This window comes from Columba livia, chromosome 1 (genome assembly GCF_036013475.1).
Source record: "Columba livia isolate bColLiv1 breed racing homer chromosome 1, bColLiv1.pat.W.v2, whole genome shotgun sequence".
NCBI classification, from domain to species: domain Eukaryota; kingdom Metazoa; phylum Chordata; class Aves; order Columbiformes; family Columbidae; genus Columba; species Columba livia.
The window spans coordinates 191538076-191548480 of NC_088602.1; the positions used below are offsets into that span (position 1 = coordinate 191538076).

Here is a 10405-nt window from a genome sequence, read left to right on the forward strand (position 1 = left end):
TACGTTAAATATAACAAAAAAACCTCTCTGGGTTGCAGTGCTTCTAGAAACTTTGTTTTAACTGAACTAGACTAGAGATATAATTAGGAAAATCAAGGTAAGTCAATGTCATTTTTATACAGTATATTGAAAATAGTCATAACCAAATTACAAAAACTGCTGAAAAAATTGTATGTGGCTTGACACTCTCAAAGGGACCTATTGTAAATAATTATTTTCTTCCTGGAAAATACGTTACTATATTAGCTGGTTCAGGAGTTTTTACAAGGTTCCTTGCAAGTAAAATTATTGCATAAAAAGAAGCTTGATTATTTGAAAATGAGCCAGGAAACCCAGATTTTATAAGTGCAAGTTCACTATGACTTCATCACATTGTAGTTTTCTTCTGGCACTTCTTTCATGTCTTTAAAATATCAAGCAGTAGCTCCCAAGTCTGTGTCTAATTCTAAGGCAAAGTGCTTCACTTGTGCTTACACCACACAATGTGAGAGACATGGGCACAGGTGGCTGGGGGAGGTGGGAAAGAAACAGGAGAGAAGGTACTGTAGCACCTGGAAATCGAGCAACAATGATCTAGCAGGGCTGGTGTCACCTCTTACCTATGAACTGTTTCTGGAGGTTGCTCTCCCTCTGGCCGTGTGTGGAAGTACCTCTTGTGTCTTGGCCACACGAAGATTTTGCTGTGCAGCTCACAGGGCAAGTAAAGTTGCATAATCCTTCTCAAAAGATTCTCTTTGTAACCCCAGACTCTTTTCCAATTATGCTTCATTTCACCTCTTAGGAAAGGCCAACAGTAGGCCAATTGTTAGCCAATTTGGCTTTGTACTACTATGCTGTGTGAGTAACTATATTGTGAGGCACAACACATTTATCCCAGTAGAGAAAAGGAATTATTACCAGAAAGATTTAATTGCGCTTCTTTTAAATCCATCTAAAATATTTTAAATTATTTCTATTATCTCTACCTCACAGAATTCTTTAACTTTCAGTCTATTTTTTTAGCTTTTTCGATTAGTTTAGATGTGCTAAGCAGTAGATCAGTTTACATATATAGCGTCAGCCAAGCAGGGCCTTCTACGTTACACCACTAACTGAAGATCAGCCCTTTTCAGCTCATTCAACTCATTATAGAAAATTGTACTTGATTCGCAGGCTTTATAAAATTTTTCTCAGATGACATAATTTTCCTCTCTATCAAATTGACCTTAATAGTAGGTTATTTAGAGATAAGTCAGGAAAGCATCTCCCCCTTTCCACCAGAGACTGATAAGCTAATTTGTTTATCTTAGCTCTGAGTATGTTGAGAATGTCTTCACACTTTCTAAGGAACTGGGTTGTGCCACGTGAGCATAAGCCTATACCAAGTGAAACCCCAGCACTGAGCCCTGAGGGAACACAGAAAACACACTGCATGCAGCTGTAAAGGGAGGATATGAGCAGTTCCTCTAATCCTTGACCCTTCCTCCTCGTTTTAGATTCATTGTCCTCTGATAAGGAAGGAAGCTAATTACTTTGTCCAGGAACACTGGGCAGTCTTTGTCCATTCATTCCTCACCAGTACATCCAGATAAGGAGCAAGAAGATGCTAGTCTTAGCCACTTAAGTTATTTTTGCTTTCTCCTCATTGCAGTTTAATTGCCTTAGTAACTTTCAAATGGTTTCATGTCCTACAGCTATCCCACACAGTATGTTATGTACACATCCAGGAGGCAAGAACATTTTTCAGCATAAAATGATTGTTCCTGATAGAAATCTCCATTTGTAAAAATACCAAGCTCAGGAAGGATGCATAATTTCCCAAAGAAAGAAGCCTTTTTCTGTAACAGAAACTCAGAAAATTGTTCTAATTCTCCTGAAGGCAGGTCATTTCATCTAACTAACTGTTACTGCAGAGCTGTATAAATGCAAGTATTTCTGGGTGACTTGACCAGAGGGAAAACAATTAGGCTACATTACTGATCTGTAGTAATATTTTTACTTGGCAGCGGACATGCCTCTGTGGTTGCCGCCACATATAATGTACCCTCTTTAAAGACTAGAGGCTGGAAAAACAAACAGTTCAGAAGTGTACAGTACCAAGTCCCATACACTGAATGTATATTAGAAAACTGTATTTCAGTTGTGGATTCATGAGCTTGTTTTACCTCATTTCACACATAGTCAGACCTGCTGGTTCAGATGGCCTATTTTAGATTAACACAGAAACTGGTTCATTTTTCAAAGCTCAGCTAAATCATTACTGAATTTCCCTAATACATTGGAAAAATTATGGAAATGAAGCAGCGAGGAAGCATGACGAAAAGACTGGTGAAAAAACAGGTATTATGAACATACAAGACACACACTCATGTAGCTTATAAATACCTCTTTTATGCCTAAATGTACATGCAATAATAGAACTGTATGAAGACATCCATTCCCCAGAGTTTAGAAAAAGTATCTTTAAGATTACCTATGCAGCTTTAATTCAGCCTTCTTTTATATTTGCATTAGGATATTAACCTTAATGATAGAAGATGATTACTCATCTGAGAAACTGTTCAGAATTGTCTTTTAGGTTAATAAAGTGCGGTTATCAGAGAAAAAGCCCAATGGCACAATCTTCATCTACTTCCAAGAAGTCTTCAGTCTTCATGTACTTCATCTACCTTACACGTAGGCAGAATATTAATATTAAGGTTAGAACTTCTTACAGTGTTTGATACTAGAGATTAATACTTGGTTGCTTCACAAACATTCCTGAAGTTGTTTCTGCAACACCCCAATTAATGAAGGGCATTGTAACCTCCATTTTGCAAATGGGAGGGCAGGATAGAGAAGAAAGGTTAGATGTTTAAAGGTCGGAGTATTCGTGGTACTTTAAGGCACCCGGTTGGGACATTTATTTGATTTTCCTGAGAAGGTGATGTTGTACAGCACTTCATGTTTTTCAAGTTTGGGTTCCAGTAAGTTCAGTCGCAATTCTGAGAGCAGAGAATTTCTCATAGGTGCTTATGTGTCATGCTGGACATGTAGAACACGAGGACATGCAATTAACAATGACCTCAGAAAAGTCTGGTTTGCATGACTTGCTTAGCATCACATAGATGGGAAGAGGGCGGGGAGGAATGAAATTCCTCAGAACCATATTCAAAGATCTCAACAAGGAAATCCTCCCTTTTCTGTTTGAAGTCCCGTTTTAGTTACAAACAACCTTTTAATAATAAGACTTGATTTACTCTTTGAATATGCCTCTTATGCTCTGAATGTGCCAGGATTCCTGTGGAAATGATCACTTCACTAAAGACTATATCGTAATGCATACATATAAGGAGGCTGAATTAATACTACTTGAATAATTTTATCCTGGAATTTTGTAACTTCTGAGTCCTTTAAGTTTTGGGTTTGTTTTCTTTCTCGTATGTAGGCATGTACCTCTGTACATGTTTTGTATGTGTATGTGTGTTACTCCACCTTAGGGCATCACAGTGCCTTCCCATGTGTCCTGACCAGTGATCAGGGTCTTAAGGTAAAGAAGTAACTAAGAGATAGCAATCGCACTCTTCCATGCTCTATGCAGAAGACATAAATATAAATGTTTACCATGTCAATTTTTTCTATCTGCAGAAAGAAGAAGAAATTTCTGATAGAAGAAATCTAGAATTAAAAAAATCACGGCTCCATCCTGGATTCTAGCTGGAGCTTCTGTTCACCCCAGCCTTGAGTAATTTTGCATTTTCTTCTGTAATTATCCTTTTGCTATTTCACCATCCTGGGCTCTTTTTCCCTTCTATTTTCCTCTTGAAATGGTGTTAGTCCCAACTTGTCTCATTCGCTCTCTCTCTGAGTCTTTTGAAATTACTAAAACAAACAAACAAAACTCTCTTCCATTTTACTATTCCTACTATTTCCTTTTCACAGACTAGTTTTACAGTCACTTCCCACAATAATTGTTCTGTTCCATTCTACTTAAGCTTTCCAAACTGTCCTACATCCTGTTTGCTGTATTACTTTCCAGTTTTACACTTTGCCTCAGAGAGCTATCTAATTTCAGTGGTCATCCTTTTCCAGCAAAGCAGATGCCATTTCCTCCACTGCTTCCTTGATTCATATTGTTTTTCTTGTCAGACCGATCTGTACTTTGTCTCTTCACTAGATCATGGATGCAACTGCCCACACACCAGACTCCAGTCTCATTCTCCACAGCAAACCTTGTGAAGCTTTGTTTCCCTCAGGAATCCAGTCTCATGCTTCATTAGCCCAGTTTTCTGTTTTCCAACTTTTGATTCTATTTCTCTTTCTCCCCAAACCTATTGTTGCATCTATTTATTTGTTAATACAAACTTATTCCTCCCTCTCCTGTCTTGTGTTTCTCTTTATACTGTTTGGGGGAAGAGCCTAAGAGAGGACCAAAGGCACATTATTCAAACTACAGGATGAGCAGGTTCACTGCCTGTGGTTGTAATGGTAGGCTTGGTATTGCTGCTAGGACATGTACAAAGGTATAATCATGTATAAGTTTTCTAGAGAATTAGTCAAAGCAGGGCCTACAGAAGAGAGATGCAGCAGACAGATGTACTGTCCACACAAGAGTATGCTTAAAGGGTAAAGACTCTGGTACAAGGTGAACAATCTTGCTAAAAAGCAGAGTTAAAAGAAAGGAAGCCAAAGACGTATTTATGGTTCATGGGGTCTTCCTGTGCTGTATAATAGACAAGGTATGTAAAAACGCAGACTGGGATGCAAGTACAATGTAATATATAAGTATCTTGACCTCTATAAAAAAATAAGGGCAAAAAGACTTGCAAGGTTTTATTGGTCTCAGAAATCCTTCAGGGTGTTGTGCCAATACATGGCAAGAGCATACACAAGTTAGTATATGTTGGTTAGAGTGTGAGTGTGCTTGAACTCTGCCCTAAATCCTGGACTTAGTCCATGGTCGTTCTCTGAAAGAAAATATTGCTGGAGCTGAACAGCAGATTTGCCAGACCCAAGATCTCTAAGATTACAACAGGGGCAAAAAGACCAAACTAGCAAATGTTAAACAAAGAAGTTCAAACTCAGATAAAAGCGAGAATTGCATTTAATGACTTTTTTGAGTTTTCACATTCCACATGTTTAAGCCCAGACAGACTTAAAACCCAGACAAATCTGTTCAGCCTGTCCTCAGGGTGGCAAAAGGCACATCCCTGATATAAAGGCTTTTTCCTTTTCCTTCAGATAGCTTTTACATTCTTTCAAAGGAAAGATTTCTCTTGTTTAATATGAACAAAGCCAATATATTTTTCTCAAGCTTCAGTTTCAGAAATATCCAAATCATTCTGACTTAAATTAAAACACATATAAAAATAATGTAATTATGTGTAAGAAAGGCAATCAGCTTTTGAAATGTCAGCTCAATCATTTAAAATACAGCAAAATTATAGGTGACTGAATACAGCATGTTTTAAAGGGAACCTTAATAAAAGACACTGTTACTGCTTCCATCTCTAACACTGAAAACAATGTAGAATGCTCTTTTCCTGGAAGGTGTTTTACCTGTTTTGGAATTGTTTCTACCTTTGTTTGTTTTTCCAGTTTTTATCCGCACTGTGGAAAAAAAAATAAAATAAATAAAATTTTTTAAAAAGGCAGAAAACAACTCACTGCCTAAATTCAGCTTGTAAAGGAGAAAAGGTATTGCAAACAATTAGTGAAAACTGAGCTGAGGAAATATTCAACCACAGCTGCCTGTCTGCATGGCTACAGAAGAGATCGCCCTTTGCAGAACAGATTAGTCTGGAAACTCTCTTCTAGTGAATCTACCCACCCAAAAAATTCAACAATAGCAAGAATCTCCAGCATCAGCAAATTCACACATTTTTTTTTAATGGATTTTCAGTCAAAACATTTTCATTTTGATCTTAATATATGTAAGCATTTCCAGCTCCCAGCCCATGTAAGAAATATTCAGGAATAGAGGGGGTAGGCAATGTTTCAATTTCTTTGTTTTCTCTTCTAAAATATCTGAAGGTAATTCTAAATGCTTCTGGAATCTCTTTCAATAATGTGCTTTCTAAGACTCTTGTTTGCAATGGCATTTACTGAATGGCGTAGCTCTGTCCCTTTCATAGGCTCATGTACAAGCTTCCTCATTGTGCCTCACCCCAGCGCAGCTTGTATTCCAGCAAAACCGCAGCTGTAAATCTACTGTAAAACTTTTGAAAACAGTGTCTTTCCAGCATACTGTTTCCATTATCATGCTCTTGTTCAAACCTTGACATGGCCTAGCTTATGGGCCCCACTCACATTCTAACAGTTGCATGAAAAACAGCTCAGTGGAGAATGGAAAATCAAACAGCAGGAAAGATCTGAGAAACATTGGGAAACTACAGGTGGCAGAGCTCTCACAAGCTGATAACCTTGGAAGGATCCCTACACTCTATCTGTCTAAACCCTCTTTTATCAGTTTTGCTCAGGGATTAAACACTTTGTTTTGGAAAAATTAAATCAAAATGAGAGGGAAAATAAACCAATGTCATTTGGAAGATTAGGATGCATTTAAATGCTAGACATTTTGTCTGCCTAATTTAAATACCTGCTTTTCCTCTCAAAATATGTGTGTGTATACACATGAACTTATATACATATATGTGTATGCATGTACTAGTTTGTTTATAGAAACCTTGATTTGCACGCTGATAGCATAGTCAATTATTTCAAGTGAAAAGTGTTTGAATTTTTTCTCTCATTGGTAACTATTTGCATGCGATCTCAAACCTCACAATAGTTAATGTAGTTATCCTCAAAACACTCCTTAAAGGGTGGGACAGCTCCTGTGTCTGAAGAACTAAAACATGGGGAGCCACAGTCTTAGTGATTTACAAGAGTAATGTCTCAGATGGAATAGAAACCAAAACTGGATGAGCAAGGGTTTCAAACACTTCCTTTCTTTCGATATTAAAGACACAATTAAATGTATTTTTACTTAAATATGGGTAGATGTAATATAAAAATGGATATTCTATAAATTAAAAATCATGATTCAAAGTGATTCTTAAGCTTTCACATTTTTAAGACTTAAATCATAATAAATAAGATGTGTTTTCAAGAGCTTCTGAAACGTATATGAATCTTTAAAGAATCTTTTTGTTCTTTTGAATTTGGATAGACTTTTTCCCAGTTATATCCCCAGATTCTCAAGTTCCTTCCAAATTCTCCTCATCACTTGCGTGCAAGTTCATTATTTTAAAACCTGGTCTCACTGCCTCTGTGCAAATCCATACTAATTACACTGTTCAAATTGTATTTCACTGACACTGAGAACACCAGATAAAAAAGTTAAACCTGGGTATTGCTGAAAAGGGTAACAGCCGTAGCAAAAAGAGAAATAAAAAGGAAATAGTATGATAGGGAGTTTAAAAATAAATTCCCAGATGTGTACCTGATTTATATATTATTTCCTGTAATGACTGAAGGTTTTAATCACTTTAAATCAGAGGTTAAAGTCATTGTAAATTGTTACATTTTTAAATGTTCTAGAGGATTATTTCTCAGCTTACTTCTGGAGAGATGTGCGTTTTGTATTACTAGCTGGTACCTTTGGGCATCCTTCTATTCTGTCATAAGGGATCATGGTTTAAACTACTGCATCTGAGAACATTTCCAATACTGTTTTGGTGGCTTCCTGAAAGGTTTTTACCCAGACTTCAGGCTTTTCTCTTTGCTTTTTCACCAGAGGGGAACTCAAGTACAGAGGGTCAAAGAGATCTGCAGCATTTTTAGAGACTGGGACCTAAATGCTCCTGAAGAGGGACCAGCCTGAAAATTGAATAATCTTTTGCTAACAGATGGTCTTTCATGTGACAGATGAAACATATGGATAAAGGAAGATGGAGAAGTTTAAAAAGCTGCTGCCTCTCAAATTATTTCTGAGGTACATAGAACATTTCACTTTACATTGCTCTCAAAAGTATTCAAATGCTAATGGAAATAATAAATAAATAAATAAATAAATAAATAAATAAATAAATAAATAAAAATGCTACTTGACATTTGTTTTGCTTATCTTTGGCTTGTTTTTCTGTCACAATCCAATTTACCTGCACTCTTAATGTGCTATGAAAATACATGTTTATGTTCTCTGCATATTAGTAGTATTTCTCTCCCAGTGTAAGATCTTCACACAGAGTTTATTGGATACTTTCTATGGATGCTTTCTATTTATTGTATTCTGAAAGAGTCAGCTCAAGAAGTCCTATTCTTTCATCCAACATAGATCAGGCTGTTTAGTCTCAGCCAACTGCTCAACAACCCAGAGACCCAAACTGAGGTTATCTATCTTATAGGAAGTTAAGCAGATATATCTGCTGTCACCTGTCTTATTCAGTGTGTACATGAGGTTGCTTGGGTAATTAGAATGAAAATCTGTGCTGCACTGACATAGCACACAGATCAATGTTTCCTTCTCAGCAAACCAGCAAACCCAGATGGCACAATGTCTTTGCCTTCACAGTGTCTGAGTGCGATTGAAACTTGGCACTCAGTTCAGACAAAAAAGATTATCGAGGGACACAGGAGGGGGAGGAGGTGGGCAGAAAAACAGATGATAGGAATTTTTTTTGCTCCTGTAACCATAATAATAGGTCATCTTTACCAAGGAAGATCATACAATAAAGTTGTGAAGCTGTGTCATGTGACTAATAGTTCTTGGTTTCTCCAGCATCATCTTGGATCAAAACCACTCCTTTACACAGCATAGCTTTTTGCAAGATTAAAACAAAAACAAAAACACAACAAAAAAAAAACTCACAACAAAACAAAACAACAACAACAACAAACACAACTCAAACAAACAAAACAAAAAAAAAAACCCACCACTAACAACTTAGTTTTGTAAGAGCTTCAGCATGCACATCAACATGCTGATTTAAATCTGTACATACTCGGGTTGTAGCTACAGAAGAAAGAGACATCCTTTTTCTGCATGTGTTAGGGCAGCAGTTCATTTTAGATGTATCACTCACAAGCGTGTCTGTCTGTCAGACAAGCAAGGGCTTGGTTTGGAAGCCACGTAGGTGCTACCTGTGTGTCCTGTCACATCTCGAGGGTTTAAATGATGGATGGACAGTGTGCATTGTGACACAATGTGTGTTACACCTTTAATATAGTCCAGTATGAGTTTCACAGTGGGTAAGACTTTATATAATGTAAGTAACTTCTTATTATTCTGAACTGAAAATAGCCATGTAGACATATCCTTATCTGGTATTAAGTGATTTTGGAGTAACATGCTATCTAAGAAAAAGTAAGCTCATTCCTCTGGCCATTCTCAAGTGACTAAAACAAGAGAAACTTCAGTTATCGTGTCAAGGCTAACCTTTCTTCCCAGCAGTACTTACCCATTGAAATGCCATCACATGGCTTGTATCCTGCTATCTTGGGACTGTCATAAGCACATCGGCACCTGTCTGCTCATATTCTAGTGTTTAGAAGTATTTTGAGTGAACCATTAGCCTGTAACATATCCTATGTCATCCTCATGCCTGTGGATCAGTGGACGGTATTTTACCTATCTCAAAGCAAAACATCCCCAGGGAAAAGAGTCTGAAACTAGACATTTCTGAAAAAATCATCTGCCTTTACTGAAACACTTTCTCCTGTACAAATTATGAACCAGCTTTGAATCTGACCAGCTCATATTCAATGTCATGAGTCATCAGACAAAATCTACACAGTTGGTATTTATAGAGACGAATAGCAGTAAAAATGTAAGAAATAGGTTTATCCTATAATTCTCTACTTGAAATAGTTAAAAGAACTGTGTGGGAAAACCCAAGATGGGGGGCTACAATTAAAATATATCAGTATAAAAACCTTCTTTTTATAACTCCATACTCCTTGTCTGCTTTTTTTTTTTTTTTCCTACGCTACTTTTCAGGTTAATTATCTCTCTTTTAGACCTTAAACAACAACAAAAAAAGGATAAATATCTACATCAGCAAGAATTTTTTTTCTGCTTTCTGTGACTTTTAGCTAAATGTATGTTTATTATATAGAAGCACTAGAGCATGGTAATTTCTCTTGGAAAAAAATGACATTCAGCAAACAAGAAAAAGACATGGATAATGATTTGTATATATGTGCTTATTAATGCTCTACACACAAGCATGCACAAGCAGTATTTCTGGCAGTCTTGTGTGACAGTTACTGTTGGTGCACACAAATCTCAAGTACAGAACACTGAATTTCAGTAACTGACCACAAGGCCTACTTATCCAATCCCTTGTGGGAGTTCATGAGCACACACATCTGGCACGATGTTAATCATATTTGTTCTGACACACAGCAGTACACCAACTATTTCCCTTGGCAGATTACTTTCTATTACCCTATATAAAAATGGCTGACATCGTCAAAATGCTAATGAGAGATATATCAATTTTTA

General features: G+C 36.9%; 1 long non-coding RNA gene across 1 annotated transcript in view; it reads left to right on the plus strand.

Moving 5' to 3' along the window:
- Window positions 1–7984, plus strand: part of LOC135578223 (uncharacterized) — a 61142-nt gene extending 53158 nt beyond the window's left edge. Inside the window, exons 3-4 of the long non-coding RNA XR_010469598.1 lie at window positions 3607–3703; window positions 7697–7984. This is a non-coding gene — a long non-coding RNA (uncharacterized LOC135578223). The remainder of the gene's footprint in view (window positions 1–3606; window positions 3704–7696) is intronic.
- Window positions 7985–10405: the final 2421 nt, after the last annotated feature.